This window comes from Mobula hypostoma, chromosome 14 (genome assembly GCF_963921235.1).
Source record: "Mobula hypostoma chromosome 14, sMobHyp1.1, whole genome shotgun sequence".
NCBI lineage: Eukaryota > Metazoa > Chordata > Chondrichthyes > Myliobatiformes > Myliobatidae > Mobula > Mobula hypostoma.
This window is the reverse complement of record NC_086110.1, coordinates 52407716-52423220: the sequence shown is the minus strand read 5'-3', so window position 1 is coordinate 52423220 and position 15505 is coordinate 52407716. Positions and strand designations below refer to the sequence as shown.

At 45.8% G+C, this 15505-nt stretch overlaps 1 protein-coding gene across 3 annotated transcripts in view; it reads left to right on the top strand.

Annotated features, from left to right (window-relative positions):
- sdr42e1 (short chain dehydrogenase/reductase family 42E, member 1) overlaps positions 1-15505 on the top strand; it is a 71488-nt gene that overhangs the window by 27100 nt on the left and 28883 nt on the right. The window lies entirely within an intron of this gene.

Sequence of the window (15505 nt, the reverse complement as noted above, 5' to 3'; positions counted from 1 at the left end):
GAGATAGACACTATAGAAATCAGCAGATTTTTAAGCTTTAATGTACCATTTCTTCCTGATGTCCAAGAGGCTCATCTTAATTGTATTGGACTTTATTTCAATGACTGAGTTTTCTCTCTATACAATGAGATTGGATCTGTTCTTCCCTTCTTAAAGTTCTGCATCACCAAAACCCTGCTCCCAGGTTTAGATTTTACCCACTGCTAGAGGGGAAAATTTACTTCTCAAGCGACTGGACCCAGCAAACGCACTGATTTAGGGATATTGTTGATTGTCTGAACTTAGCTTTAAACTGTATCCTGTGAATTGGATATTATCAATTTTATATTATAGACTGACAAAAAGCTGCAGTGAGTTGTAGGCTCCAACTCCATCATAGGCATTGGCAAGGACATCTTCAAAATGCAATGGCTCAAGAAGGTGGCAACCATCATTAATGACCCCCACCATTCAGGACATAATCTCTTCTCATTACTATCAGCAGGGAGGAAGTATAGGAAACTGGAGACACACACTCAGTGTTTTAAGAACAGCTTGTTACTCTCTGCTATCAGATTCACTCCACTGTCTGTAAGATTGTATTTCTCCCCGTGACCCTGTGGGTTTCCTCCGGGTGCTCAGGTTTCCTCCTAGAGTCCAAAGACATGCCAGTTAGGTTACTTTATAAAGAAATAGACTTCTAAACAGTCCGTTAACCCATGAACACTACCGCACTATTTTGCTCTCTTAATGTACTGTGTAACTCAAAGCAAATTTTTTTTAATGTATTGCACTGTACTGCTGGTGCAAACCAACAAATTTTATGATGGATGTCAGTGTGATAATTAACCTGATTCTGATTCAGTTAAATTCAATTAATATTTACTTCTAAATGGGTAGCAAGGTTTGCCAGGGATTTGGTCCTCATTATTACAACAAATTTCCAATTGACAACACTGTGTAGGTGTTCTGCCATGCAGTAACTGAAATGCTCCCATGCATGGCCTTTGCTGCTGTGCAGCTGGAGTTTTCTATTCTATGTCTTATTAAAGTGATGTGCAGGTTTCGAGCAATGGTTGGTCCACGCAGCTGTAAAAAAATTAGAGGGAATATTGTTTGACAAGTTGTCAGAGAGCACATTTAGTGCTTTCTCTTGAAATCTCAGTATCAAATTATATGTTTTCTTTCCAACAATGATAAAAGATAAGTTTATTCCATTACACAGTAGAAATTGAGCGCTGATATAGGATCATTTAAACAGTTTTGATAAAGAGACTAATTAGTCAGAATTCTTTAACAAAATTTTATTAAAAAAAGATAACAATTAAACCTGTAAATGTTTAAAAAAAAATGGGGTGTGAAATACTGGCAGCTTATATACAGGGAAATGAATTTTGCTGGGCACACACACTAGAAAATAAATTAAGTCTATGAGTAACACACATCAAAGTTGCTGGTGAATGCAGCAGGCCAGGTAGCATCTCTAGGAAGAGGTACAGTCGAATTTCCAGCAACTTTGATGTGTGTTGCTTGAATTTCCAGCATCTGCAGAATTCCTGTTGCTTGCGTTAAGTCTATTAGTATCTGATTTTTCTATTTAATAAGGCATCTGTGTTAGTGAGTGGACTATTATTTTGTATACTCTATTTTTCCACAAGTCCATTGATTGTACATTAACAACTCATTTTAAACAACCAGTTCCTGACATTTCAGGACTGGGACATAATAAAACCTCGACAGATTTTTAACTATAAATACATAATCTTCAGTCCATTGGATTGACAGCAGCACGTCTAACCTCTTCCTGAGGCTTGAAGGCTGTGATAATTGGTTCTATGCTCTGCAACAAAAGATTTTTTAAAATATGGAGTCAGTGAGATTTCAAGAACTTGTTTAATTAACATGTGACTAAGTTGTACATTACTCAGTACAGTTAAAAGAAACAAATCATATAGCAACACATTCCAAACAAAAAGTAAATAAAAGTTAGAACTTGTTGAAACATGCACAATTCTGAAGGACAGGTACCATGAGGATTAAAATCAAGAAAAACTGCAATGGCTGGAAATCCAAAATAAGAACAGACAATGTAGGAAGTACTGAGGGCAGGAAGCAGACGCAACTTTGATTTTTTTTTGTAATTGCAGAAACCCTTGGGACGGTCATTGACAGCAGTGCATGATTAAGTTTTTGACTGCTACCTACACAGGACTTCTTAAAATTCTAAGGCACCAAGTTATAGCAATTCCCTACACATGCAGTTGGGAATCCAGTCAAGTAACCCAAATGAACCTGCTGAAAGGGAATATTCTCCCCCACTTTCACTGGAGAGAAATTACTGCTTCCCTTAATTCCTCCTAGTTGAGTTTAGTATTTAAAAAAAAAACCTGTTGAATGATTTTCAGTGTTTGTTTCAGTGCCTTATTGAAAAATCAATTTTGACAACCAGCTGTCATAGCCTATTGTCAGCCTTATGAGTTCCTTTGTAAAGAGTGTCCTGTAGGACAGGTCATTACTGTTGCTGAAGGCCATGTTGTTAAGTGTTGAGCCCCAAATGAGAGAGCTGGCTTTTCCCTCAGGCTTCCACTGAGGAAAACACACGAGAGAAGTGGGAACACTTTATAAATCAACGGTAAGCAAGGGTCGTTTTCCCATGACCTCATCTTATGGGCTTTCAGAAATGGCTATTCGAAGAACTATCATTGCGATTTCTTATCATGGACATCTCTAGATCGGCATTAAGGCAATCCACACAGACCCACATAATTTCAAATATACCATGTTGCTGACAAAACTCTGCATTTGTAGAATGGAGTTCTGCAAGACTTCAGAAAGCAGAAATATTACATTCCTCAATTATGAGACAAAGGTAAACATTCCCTTCATATCTCATCAACATTCAGCATTTGTAATGTAATAAAACATTAATAATGTTCTTGTGCAGCAATTCACAAAAAATGTCCTCAAGCCATAGAAACTGTAATTAAAACCTCGAGATGCTTCAAAGCAGGAGTTCCTTACTTTTTTTACAAAAATGGCATGAACCCCTACCACTAACAGAGGGGTCGGTGGACCTCAGGTTGGGAACCCTTGCTTTAAAGGAATACATTTGGAAAGACAGATAGGGCAGCATTCCAGAGTTTAGAGCCAACTGAAGGCAAATGAGGAAAAGTAATACAATTAAATTTAACGATTCCGCAAGAGTCTAGAACTACTGTACCTGATTAAGCAATTCTTGACACTGAATGGACTTTTTCATCACCTTCTGGGAGCCATTTAATTTTTCTAACAAGGATCCTGAAATAAGGAAATTTATAGAATTTGTTTCAGATATAGTGGGGGAAATTGTTTTATTGAAACACTCAAAGCAGAGAAGAACATTTCCTCATTCACAATAAAAATAAAACATGCACTTTGGTTTGGTTAGGGTAGTTAGGAATTTAAATTAATGTGGATAACATTCTGACCAAAGTAAAAAGCAATTTGCAAGCCGGAATGGGGAAAAAAAGTGACATGAGCAAGGAGCAACACACACACAATACTGAAGGAACTCAGGAGGTCAGACAGCATCTATGGAACTGAATAAACAGTCACCATTTTGACCCAAAATATCAACAGTTTACTCATTTCCATAGATGTTGCCTGACCTGCTGAATTTCTCCAGTATTTCGTGTGTGTTGTTTTAGATTTCCAGCATCTACAGACTTGCTTGTATTTATGAGTGAGGAGTCCAAGCTGAGGATTGGGAAAACATAAAACTTAACCCAATTTATTTAAAAAGGGGGAGGCCATTTGAAAAGTAGTTGCAAATAATTTAAATATCTGTGCCTCTATGGACACTGGAAAATGATGATGAGAAAACATTTTTGCTCAAAAAGGACCAAATTATCTTTGTAATTTTGCAAGGTACTACAGATGCTAGAAATCCATAAGATAATAGTTCAAACTAAAAGTCATTAATTTGAATTGTTAGCCCTTTTACCACAGATCCTGTTAGACCCAAATACTTGCTGCATTTTCTATCGTTAGAAATAGTTACAAAATTTATGAAATTCGATCACGTTTGTACTCTCAAACCATGGCACATTTATGGAAAGATTCCAGCAGTATTAGAATCTGAAACAAATTTGAGAACATCCCTCTTCCGGTTTTTGCAGAATTTGTTTGGTCTGAAATTGCCATGCTATATGAGGTGCAGGATAATAACCCTGTTACAATATGAAGGTTCATGAAATGCAGTGCAAAGCTAACAATTTTTATGGTATCTTTCTTTACAAAGCATCGTGAAATATTTTTCTGTTAAGTACAAATCCATAGAAAAAGAGAACTTAGATCATATAAAGTACTTTTACAACACAGACCATCTCAAAGTGTCATAATTTTTGATGTGGTCATTCAAGCCTGGCCCTGACATTGCCTAGGTTGGTTTAGGCAGTCTTGATGATCGTGCTAGTTCTGGGCAGGTGTTCACCTTTGAACTAGACACTTTAAAGTTGCTGGTTGTCTTGGTCTGCATTGGACAATTACTGGGGAGTGGGCTGGAGTTATTGAATAGTGAATGACAAAAACAAAGTATTGTACTGCAAAGTGGTCCAAGTGTTGCTGTACTGAGGTAATGATCAAGGTCATTCAGGGACCAGATAGTTGAAGGTAAGTGACTGCTCCTGAACCTGCTGGTGTGGGATTTCAGGGTTTCATTGCCTAATTCTGCAGGACGGTTCCTGGCTCACCAAATTAGGTAAATAGTAACACTACAAGCATCAATAAGGTATTGCTGCTTAAGTGGCTAGATTGTATCCAAGCAACACGCACAAAATGCTGGAAGAACTCAGCAGGCCAGGTAACGTCTATGGAAAAGTACAGTCAACGTTTTGGACTGAGACCCTTCATCAGGACCGGACATGTTCGGGTCTTGGCCCAAAACATCACTGTACTCTTTTTCATTGATGCTGCTTAGACTGCTGAGTTCCTCCAGCATTTTGTGTATGTTTCTTGCATTTCCAGCATCATCTGCAGATTTTCTCTTATTGTTCAAATCTTACCATTGCAGCTAGGAAACTTAAATTCAAGTAACTGTCAATTTGGAGTAAAGAAAGACCGACAGAAGAGACCGTAGATGTTACAAAAGGCAGGTTCAGTCCTGCTGACTGCGAGATCAGCGTACCATCTGCACCACCCCTGCATGGTCATGTAATGCAGAAGCTGAAACAGGAAGCAGCCATAGTGAAACCATCCACTAGCGGTCCAACCAGTCAGACTCAATGTTACAAGACTGCTTTGATAGTGTTACCTGGAAGGTACTTCGAGCTGAGAACATCTCTGAATACACATGTAACCCTCAGGTTCAGCTAGTGGCCTCTGGCCCAGCCAAACTTGAGAAATCTTGTCTGGGTGGATGCTGCATGATGTGTTCCCCTGTTGCAAATCAGTACCACGAAATAACAAATAGTACACAATATGCAATTAAACAATTGAGCTGTATAATTCTGAAATGACGATAGGGTTAGTAAAGAAAACAATAAAAAAAAGGCCCATTTTCATGAAACAGCCTAATGTGAATGTTGGAGCTCACTGTTCCCATCTATCCGTTCTCCATCGATTTCCCCCGAGCATCGTCAACTCTGTCCTGCAGTCTACAACTTGCCCGTTCTGGTATCTTCTCTCTCCATCTTCCACCAAGCAAAAGACTGCAAAACCTTCTCTTGGGCACGTATGAAAGAAAAACACCTCCCTTCACTGTCTAGCGCGCATTCCAAGCCCCCATTACCTCTAGTCATAGCCCAAACACTGCACTACAGAGAAACCATTACATTAGCAGTGAAACCTTTCCCAGGTTGTTACACTACCCCCCCAAACCCCCCCACCAAATTTAGTCATATCCTCATGACTTTGAAATAATTTACCAACCCTTCCTGCAAAACACAAAATCTAACCCAGATGTAAAAGACAGTGACATAGCTCCCCAAAATGGTGGGGGTCACACTCTGTTCCCCCGATGCTACATAGGCCAGCCTATCCAGTGGTCTTCTGATTCTGTGTGCCCTCTGTACCCCCTCGTCTATCACTTCATGTTCTGACACTACTGGGGATACCTCTGGTCCACTGGGCGAAGCCTCCCCGTGCCCACCCGCCACTCGACCTCTCTGTCCCTTGGCTAAGTCCTGCTTCATCCCTTACAGGGTCCCACTGCAACCCAGGCTGTCCACAGTTAGTCCTCCCACCCCCCAATTTCACCTGACTCAGCAGGAGAAGGGCTGGGAGTTAGCAAAAGGCAGCATATACCACACCTCCAGGTCCATCCTCTGAATCAGTATTTCTCTCAGGGGTGGGGGCTGCCCTAACCACTCCTGCTGTTGGCCCTGAAGTCACCCCGCGTTTCCGCGGAGTCCTCTTACTAGGTGTAAGGTCCAGGTTGAGCTCTGGATCAACCTGCACCTCTTGTCCCAGAGGCAGCAGGTGGTTCCGATGGAGAATCTTGACAGGCCCTTTCCCATCCTCTGGTTTCACCCGGAAAACTGGTAGGTTTGGCATCTGACTCTCCACCACATAGGGCACAGCTGCCCAGTGGTCAGCAACTTATGCTTCCCAGGCAGCCCCAAATTTCTTATGAGAACTTGGTCTCCCAGTAGGAGTTGGGAGAACTTCACCTTCTGATCATACCTCCTGTTTCCTTGATTCTGCTTGGCAGCCGTGACCCCAGCTAATTCATAAGCCTTTTTCAGCTCTCTTCTCATATCAGACACATACTTCAGATAAGTCTTCAGTGGTAAGTCACCCTCATCAGTCCCAAAACGAAGGTTAACAGGCAAACTTGCTTCGTGCCCAAACATAAGGTAGTATGGCGAGTAGCCTGTAGCTTCATTTTGGGTACAGTTATAACTGTGGACCAGATGTCCAATATGTTGACTCCACCTGCTCTTCTTGCTGATCTCCAAGGTCCCAAGTTAGTCTAGCAAGGTCTGATTAAACCTCTTGGGCTGGGGATGATTGGGAGTGGTCCGAGACCTCTCGACTCCAAGCATGCCCAGCAACTCATGGATGTACCTGCTATTGAAGTTCCGTTCCTAATCACTATGTATCTGCCTGGGAAGCCATAATAAATGAAATACTTCTCCTATAACACTTTGGCCACTGTGGATACCCTCTGGTCGTTGGTAAGGAAAGCCTGCGCATATCTAGCGTACTGATCCGTGATGACCAAGACATAGGCCGTGTTGCTGGCATCCGGTTCTACTGACAGGAAATCCATACACACCAGGTCCAGGGGCCCCGCGCTCGGCAAGTGGGATAAGGGAGCTGCCCATGTAGGCAGCATCTTCCGCCGAATGCATCGAATGTACGACTTGCAATATTCTTCGATCTCCGAAAACTCCAGTTTCACTGACAAATAACCATCGTATGGATAATCACCAGCACTAAGACCCCAGATCTCCAGTATCCATTGAATGGTGTCAATGGTAAACGCATCAGATATCAGTTGTAAAACCAACGGTACAGCAACATGATCTGCGACCCGGTGTCGAGTATGGCTTGAGCAGAAATACCTTCTATCCGTAGCGATACACTGGAGCATGGCCCCACTAAGCCTTCAGGAATAGAGTCTTTTGCTTTCGGGGATTCCTTGGTATATTACTGGGAATGGATTCCCCCAGAGACATCAGGCCGTTCTCTCACTGGGTCTCCTCTAAGTTTTCCCACGACTCTCTCTGCTTAGGTACCAGGGTCTCACTCTCCTTTTCATGTGACACTGGCTGCTAGCAGCCCTCCTGATTGTTTGTCCCCTTAGAGAATCCGCCTCCCCCCATCCGCTCCATCATGTGGGGGGGGGGGGTCACACCTGCTGATAACAACTGAGACATCCCAGTTTTCAACTCTGCCACAATCTCCTCTACCGCTCCCCGGGGCAGGCTACCCACGGTCACTTCACCGCAGGGAACCATTACCAAGGACTGTACCCTGCTGACAGAGGCCTCCTGCACCTCCAACGCATTCTCCTCCTCTCGTACTTCTCTGATCAGTTCAACAAACAAGGGAGGGGGATGTGTCTTATGAGACAATCGGAGACCCAAGTGATCAGGTCCTGGGACCGGGCGCCCTTTGCTATCTGGTCCATTCTTAACTGTTTCACCTCAGCCGCCTGAATGGCCCCTCTGTATCGCTAGCAATTTAGCTGCCTCTCTAGCCGAAAGATGTAGTCAGAAAGCTTCTCCTCCTTCTCCTGACGCGTGTTCTGAAACCCCGCCATGTGATTCATTGGGCTTCCTGTCGTGCAAAAGGCATTTTCCAGTGCTTCTGTAATCAGCCGTATTTGCTGGAGGGTACCATGACATGACAGTTCTCACAATGTCATCAGCCTGCCCAATCAAACTCTCAACCAATCGCTGTCACCTTGTCATCAGAGCACTGCCACTCATCCAACAACTGAGAGATCTGCTCTGCCCAAGTCTCATACTCCTCTTCGCCTTGTGGGCGTTATTCCAGCGATTAGGTGGAGCCTACCACAGCTGGGACTTTGGACCTGGGCACCTTTCCACCTATTTACCAGAGGTAAGGGCGGATAACCAACTCTTCCCTGGGGACGTGGACTAATCAGACATTCCAAATCCGACCACTCCTTCCCCTCACTCATCACAAATGATAGAACCTTGCCTTTGAAATCTCTGCCTTCAGCTACGGGAAACTCGATTTGAGATTCGGCTGGCCCCGCTGCCGCTACGTCAACACTAGTCTGCAGTAAAATGAGAGCTGAGCCCGCCATTTTATGAAACCTCCGCCAAGCAATCACAACTTTGTCAACAACTTTAACAGTACTTAACAATTCATTCGGAGTACAAATATCTACCCCACTCAACATGCATGCACTAGTTACCAGTAACCCCTGCAGATGAGCACTATCACTCTACCCCGGCAGCCATATTAGCACAAACTTAAAACACACAACCCACTGGTTCAATGTTTGGGACAATCACACAGCATCCAACAGAATCAATCCCGAACGATACCCCACAACTGTCAACCTCAGGTTCAGCTAGTGGCATTAATCTAGGGGAAGACAGTGTTACGTACCCCGTAACTGGGTTGCCAAACCAGCAGAAATGGATCACTCAGTTGGAGTTTGGAGTACTAGAACTAAGAAAGTTTTATTAAAGAAATAAGCAACACAGTAACCGAAAGGATAATAAATGCAACAGTTCAGCAATGATAACCACACATGTGCACAGAATTAAGATAACAGCATCAATCAAGCTCTATCGTTGTCTAGGGGTAAATGACCAAATTTCAAAGTGACTCAAAGTTCAGTCCAGTTTAGTAGTTCAGTTCGCAGTAATCGTTGCCATGGCGATGGATGACGTGGGGGAAGAGAGAGAGAACAGGAACAACTGATCATTCAGACACTGCTTCACTCACAGACCGGCGAGATGGCTCACAAGCAGCTTTTGGGCGGGTCCTTGGTGATGTCACCTGAGGTCACCGACTGTGACCCCTCCTCCAGATGCGGTCGATCCTCTGCAGTGAACCCGGCACCCAGGCAAGGGCGGACACACACCGGGTTCCCGCTGATCGTACCTTTCCACCCTGGGCGTTGTCCGGTACTTCCCACCGACTCGTGAGAAGCGTACCGCTTCCAGGGTCTTGTTACCTTGGGTGGCGTGTGTGTCGTGCCTTAGCGAACCGGTCCCTTTTTATCCCCCTGCTGGGGTATCGCCTGTCCATCACTTCAAACAGTTCAAGGTTCAAAGGGGGGAGCCGCTCCAGACAGCTCTCTCTCCCCCGTCCCTTCATTACACATCTCCAGACGCTGCTCCAGTGTTCCTTATCTCTCCTTCCCCTGAGGGCAGGTGGCAGACCACTTGCTGATGTCACTGATGCTAACCCAGGCCAGCAAACATCTTAATTTTATGTGTATTCTCGTTACAACAGCCTCTGGTCTGATCAAACTTGAGAAATCTTGTTTGTGTGGATGCTGTGTGTGATGTGTTCCCCGTTACAAATCAGTACCACAAAATAACAAAACAGTACACAATATGCAATCAAATGATTGAGCTTTATAATTCTTAATTTCTCAGACCAACATGTAATTGCATTTGTTACATTATTGGCCAGAAGGGCTATTTTATTGAAATGGAAAGATGCCTCTGCTCCCACTTTGATACAATGGTTCTCTCAGGTGATGCTATGTCTTAGTTTGGAGAAAATCAGAAGTCGAACTTTTGATCCTCGATTTGACTTTGAGAAAAGGTGGGTTTCTTTTGCCCGCTACTATCATCTGATGTGAGTTAATTAAGATGGCTCCCTTCTGATTCTTGTTTAAATGGAATTGAGTTGGTGGATTGATGTTTTTCTTTTATGGAAGCTTGTATGGTGTATAGCTCTGGGGTTGTGCTCCCAATGGTTTTTTTTGTTAGCGGGTTTTTTTTGTTTTAGTTAGTAGGGGTTCTTTTTTTCCTTCTTTCTCTTTTCCAAAAAAAAAGTTTTAACACTTTATTTTTTCTTATTATTATTGGTATATTGTTTAGCTTTGTTAATCAATTATTTGGTAATTTAATTCCTCATTGTACATATTGACATGATTACTTTAATGTATTTTTTTGATCTTCAATAATAATTAAAAAAATTTAAAAATGAAATGAAATAATTCTTAATTTGCCTATAGGGTTAATAAAGAAGACAAAAAAAAGAAAAAGGGTCCATTTTCATGAAACAGTCTAATGCGCATGTTGGAGCTGTTTTCCTGTCTGTCCATTCTCCATCAATTTCCCCGAGCGTCGTCGACTCCCAACCCCATTCCAAGTTCACTCCGTCCTGCAGTCTACGACTTCCCCGTTCTGGCATCTTCTCTCTCCATCTTCTGCTGAACAAAAGACTGCAAAACTTTCTCTTGGGCACACAAGAAAGAGAAACACCTCCCCTCACTGGCCAGCGCACATTCCAAGCCCCCATTATCTCTAGTCATAACCCAAACACTGCACTACAGAGGAACCATTACATTAGCAGTGAAACCTTTCCTAAATTGTCACACACGGAAGTGGTCACAAGCTTCATTCAGAAGTGCATTGAAGACATCGTTCCCCGAAAACTGGTCCAGGTTTACCCAGGAGAAATGTTGCTCTCAGTGCATGGGTTAAAGCCTTTGCCTCCAGAGAACAATAGGAGCTCAAGAGATGCCACTATGACTTACGTGGTCATCAAGGTGTCAAATGGCAACACAAGGACAAAATTCAGTCACAACTCTGTGACAATGACACTTGCAGCATGCGGCAAGGACTGCACACCATCGCTAACTTCAAGAGGAAACACAGCAGTACAGCCAACATTGCCGCCTCACTCCCTGACGAGCTAAATGTATTTTTTATGTTCGATTTGAGGTTGATAGGATTGATTCTCCAAGAAGAGCTGCTCCTTGGTCATCTCTGAGGCTGCAGCACAAAGCGCACTCCAACTTGTCAACAGCTGCAAGGCAACAGGGCCAGACAGCATCCCAGGTTGCGTCCTCAAAGCGTACGTGGAACAGCTGACTGGTGTATTTATGGACATCTTTAATCTTTCCTGTCCAAGTGTGTGGTGCCTTCCTGTTTCAAATCATTCATCAATGTCCCTGTATCCAAGAACAGGGGTCCCCAACCTTTTTTGCACCGTGGACCGGTTTAATATTGACAATATTCTTGCGGACCGGCTGACCCGGGGGGGCGGCGGGGTGCGTGTTCAAGTAGGGTTAAACTCACCTCAACATGTCTTTTACATTTAGGGTTGCCAACTTTCTTACTCCCAAATAAGGGAGAAAAGTAGCAGTCAAATACGGGACACTTGTATTTACCCCAGGAAGGACTACCATCAACATGAAGCCTTGCACGAGCACCTGTGTGCGCATGCGTGATGCACATACGTGTTGACTTTTTCCTCACAAATTGGTTTTGGCTCAATCTTCCCGACTACACTGTACATACATTATTTCTACTTTACATAGGCTGTGTATTTATCATATCATTCCTGCTTTTACGATATGTTAGTGTTATTTTAGATTTTATGTGTTATTTGGTATGATTTGATAGGTTATTTTTTGGGTCTGGGAACGTGAAATTTTTTCCCATATAAATTAATGGTAATTGCTTCTTCGCTTTATGCCATTTTGGCTTACGAACGGTTTCATAGGAACGCTTTACCTGGAGAAGAGGGATGCATACCTTAGAATGCTGTTCCTGGAATACAATTCAGCATTCAACAGCATAATTTCCTCCAGACTTGACAGGAAGCCAAGAAATAACGATCTCCACCCCACCTTGTGCAGCAGGATCTTAGACTTCGTATTGGATGATTGACAGGTGATAAGGATGGGCTCCCTCATTTCTGCCCCTCATAACAGGTGCCCCCCCCGCCCCCAGGGTGTATAGGAGGAACAGAGACAGGCTTGGCCAGATCAACATCAATGGGATTGCAGTTGAGAGGGTGAGCAGTTTCAAGTTCCTCAATACACACATTTCTGAAGACCTCACCTGGACTGTAAACATTGACTGTGTGGCAAAAAAAGCACAGCACTGTCTCTTCCACCTCAGGTGACCATCCGAAGTTGTTCAGCATGAGCCCCCAAATCCTTAAGACCTTCTACAGAGGCACCATTGAGAGCATCCTGACTGACTGTATCACCGCCTGGTATGGGAACTGCACCAACCTTGACGGCTGAGCACTGCAGAGTGATATGGACAGTCCAAAGCAACCGTGGACGTGAATTGAGCACACTGACAGCAACAGGTACATAAAGAAGATCTTGTGGGGACCCACTTTCTGGCACACACGAACAGGCTCACAACAGCGCGCGCAGGCAGAGGGCTGGCCCCAAAAAGGGCGCCAGGCCATCTTCACCGGCAGGGGGAAAATCCCGCGCGCAAAAAGGGTCTGGGAATATGCATTCCCCACAGCAATCCCGCCCAGGGAGGGCGAGAACGGGAAGGCTTTAAAGCGGGCCGCGAAGTTTGAATAAATCTCTTTCATCGCAACTCTAACTCACCGACTCCGTGTGGTTATTCTAGCGCTGTGTGTAGCACACCGCTACAATTGGTGACCCCGACGGCCCAAACGATATTTGGACCAGAGATGACCGACGCTGCATCTGTTCATGCAGTTTCGTTAAAACTGCCAAGCTTCTGGACGCTGCGAACCCAATTATGGTTCGAACAAGCAGAAGCACAATTCCACATTCGGCAGATAACCTCAGAGTCCACTCGCTACTACTACGTGCTGAGCTCACTCGACCAGGAGACTGCTGCACAAGTTGAGGAGTTTATACAGTCGCCCCCCCCGGAGAACGACAAATACACAAAGGACTTTCGGACTCTCACGGCGCGAACGAGCACGCCGCTTAATGCACCTGGATGGTCTGGGAGACAGGCCGCCGTCAGCATTAATGAACGAGATGCTGTCCCTGGCTGAAGGACACAAACCCTGCCTCATGTTTGAGCAGGCGTTCCTAGAGCAACTGCCCGAGGACATATGCCTGCTGCTGTCCGACGCAGACTTCAGCAACCCCCGGGAGGTGGCGGCCCGAGCAGATGTGCTGTGGAATGCCAGGAAAGAGAGAGGGGCATCCGTCGCACAGATCACCAAGCCGCATGCCCAACGACAGACCAGACCAGGCCCGGCAGCAGAGCCTACAAAACCCGGCGACGGGAGTGAGGAGCCCAACGAACAATGATGTTTCTACCACGAGCGGTGGGGCACAGAGGCCCGCCGCTGCAGACCACCCTGCAAATTCCCGGAAAACGCCAGGGCCAGCTGCCGCTGATGGCTACGGCGGCTGGCCATCAGGACAGCCTCCTGTACGTCTGGGACAAGCAGTCGGGACGCCGCTTTTTGGTCGACACCGGAGCGGAGATCAGCGTCTTACCTCCAACAAGTTACGACACCCGCAACAGAGAACCGGGACCCACCCTGAGGGCCGCTAATGGCAGCGCAATATGAACCTACGGCACCCGCACGGTGCGGCTACAGTTCAGCTCCAGCCGGTTCACGTTGGACTTCACACTGGCCGCCGTGGCCCAACCACTGCTGGGGGCAGATTTTCTACGAGCCCACAGCCTGCTGGTCGACCTGCAAGGGAAGCGATTAGTCCACACCAAGACTTTTCAAACGTTCTCCCTGGGTGAAGCACAGTTGCCAGCCCCACACCTGGACTCCATCATGCTGTCCGACGATGAATTCACCAGGGTCCTGGCAGATTTCCCATCAGTACTGACACCGCAGTTCACGGCAGCCATGCCCAGACACGGAGTACAGCACCACATCCCGACCCAGGGACCAGCCTTCCATGCCCGTGCTCGAAGGCTTCCCCCGGACAAGCTCCGACTGGCGAAGGAGGAGTTCAAGAAGATGGAGGAATTAGGGATCATACGACGGTCCGACAGCCCATGGGCCTCCCCCTTCACATGGTGCCCAAGGCAACAGGGGGCTGGAGACCATGCGGTGACTACCGCAGACTGAACGAGGCTACAATGCCAGACCGCTACCCTGTGCCGCACATTCAAGACTTCGCAGCAAACCTACACGGCGCAAGGATCTTTTCCAAGGTAGACCTCGTCCGGGGATACCATCAAATCCCTGTACATCCGGACGACATCCCCAAAACAGCACTTATCACCCCGTTCGGACTTTTCGAATTCCTCCGAATGCCGTTTGGTCTAAAGAATGCCACACAGACTTTCCAGCGGCTAATGGACGCGGTGGGACGCGACCTGGACTTTGCATTCATCTATTTGGACGACATCCTCATAGCCAGCAGTAGTCGGCAGGAGCATCTGTCCCACCTCCGCCAGCTCTACTCCCGCCTGAGCGAATTCGGCCTTACAATCAATCCAGCCAAATGCCAGTTCGGACTCGATACCATCGACTTCCTGGGCCACAGGATTACTAAAGACGGGGCAACCCCGCGGTCCGCCACTTCCCCCGACCCAACACAATCAAAGGCTTGGAGGAATTTGTGGGTATGGTGAATTTTTACCACCGTTTCCTCCCTTCAGCAGCCCGAACCATGCGCCCCCTGTTCACCCTGATGTCGGGTAAGGACAAGGACATTACCTGGGACGAAGAGGCCGCAACCACTTTCGTTAAAACCAAAGAAGCCTTAGCAAACGCCGCGATGCTAGTGCACCCCAGAACGGACGTTCCTACTGCCCTCACGGTGGACGCATCCAACACAGCTGTCGGTGGAGTGCTGGAACAACTCATCGAGGGTCGCTGGCAACCCCTGGCGTTCTTCAGCAAACACCTACGACCACCCGAACTCAAATACAGTGCTTTCAACCGGGAGCTATTGGCACTATACCCGGCAATCCGGCATTTCAGGTACTTCTTAGAAGGTAGGCCCTTCATCGCGTTCACAGACCACAAACCGCTTACCTTTGCGTTCACTAAGGTGTCCGACCCCCGGTCGTCCCGCCAGCAGCGACATCTGTCCTACATCTCCGAGTACACGACAAACATCCGGCATGTCTCTGGAAAGAACAACGTCGTGGCGGACGCACTTTCCAGACCTACC